Raw genomic sequence first — 1197 nt, forward strand, 5'->3', positions numbered from 1 at the left:
CTGTTTTCATCTCTTTGTCTTCCTGTTTGAACCTGTTAGTTCCTAGGAGACTCTAGAAAATTTCCTGGACATTATCTTCTGGTTTCTCTATTGAGCCATTCATTTCTGCTGAGATATTTTTAATTGCCAAGAGTCTTTCTCATTCTTCGCTCTGTCACCCTCGTTCTGTTCCACAAATCCCTCATCACTCTGGAAACTTAGCGGTAAGGGTTTCGATGACTTCCTCTCCTGGCGTAGTCTCTGTGTCTGCTTTTTGCTTGTTTTGGTCCCTGTATTTTACACTAAGCCTTTCCTTTAGATTAGAAGACCAATTGCCTTGGCCATCCACTGACTATAGGATGATCAGTCTGGGCCATTTCTTGGTAAAGCCCTAATGGCACTATTTTTATTGACTGGCTAATGAGAATCTTCCAGTGTCCTTCCAGAAGGGAAAAAAGTCCAGCTGTCTGAGGTCTGGGAGCCCGGGCAGGAGGTGTGTCGAGATGCAGTGGTTCGCCTCTCACGGAAGCCTTTGTTCCCCGTACGGCACGCCCACCCGCAGCGGTGCCTGGTGTCCTGTGGGGTGAAGAAGGGACATCTGCTTGGCTACGGGGAATAGGAAAGGACGTTGGGGGTTGCTGATGTCTCCCCTAAACAGACTTTCAGCTGGGCTTCCTGCGTTCACCCCTGCCTCACACCTGCTTCTCGAGGGAGCCGGTCCCGTAAATTCTTGAGTCTTGAGGGAGCCCACAGGGCAGACTGTGTCGCTCCTTGGCTTTCTCCGCCCCTGACTGAGGCGTCCGTGTTCCCAGGTCTGCCTGTTTGTAGAAACTACTAGACATCACCTTTCTTTATAACAGAGGAAAGCTTTAAAATGGAAAATTAATATCTACCTTGGGAAAACAATATGTGCAAACAGCATCGCTGAGGTCAACTCAATTGTTTGAAATAACATTGACATCAAGCTAATCTGAGAACCCTTGTATCCGATTGGAACATTCAACAACTATATTGTATTCTACACAGAGAAAGAATTGTTTGATGGTAAAAAAATATATACATAAAAAAGCATGCATTGGCCACTGCGTGTCTGTGGAGGGAAGCTGGGGGTCTGAGCTTGGGCCAGAGGCCCCCGAAAGCAGAGATGTCGGCTTCCTTACCGAGAGGCGGCTGTGAGCCGAGGAGGGGAAGGAGCAACGCTCAAGCCACACGCCCCCT

The sequence above is a fragment of the Pteropus alecto genome, unplaced genomic scaffold (assembly GCF_000325575.1).
Source record: "Pteropus alecto unplaced genomic scaffold, ASM32557v1 scaffold17, whole genome shotgun sequence".
NCBI lineage: Eukaryota > Metazoa > Chordata > Mammalia > Chiroptera > Pteropodidae > Pteropus > Pteropus alecto.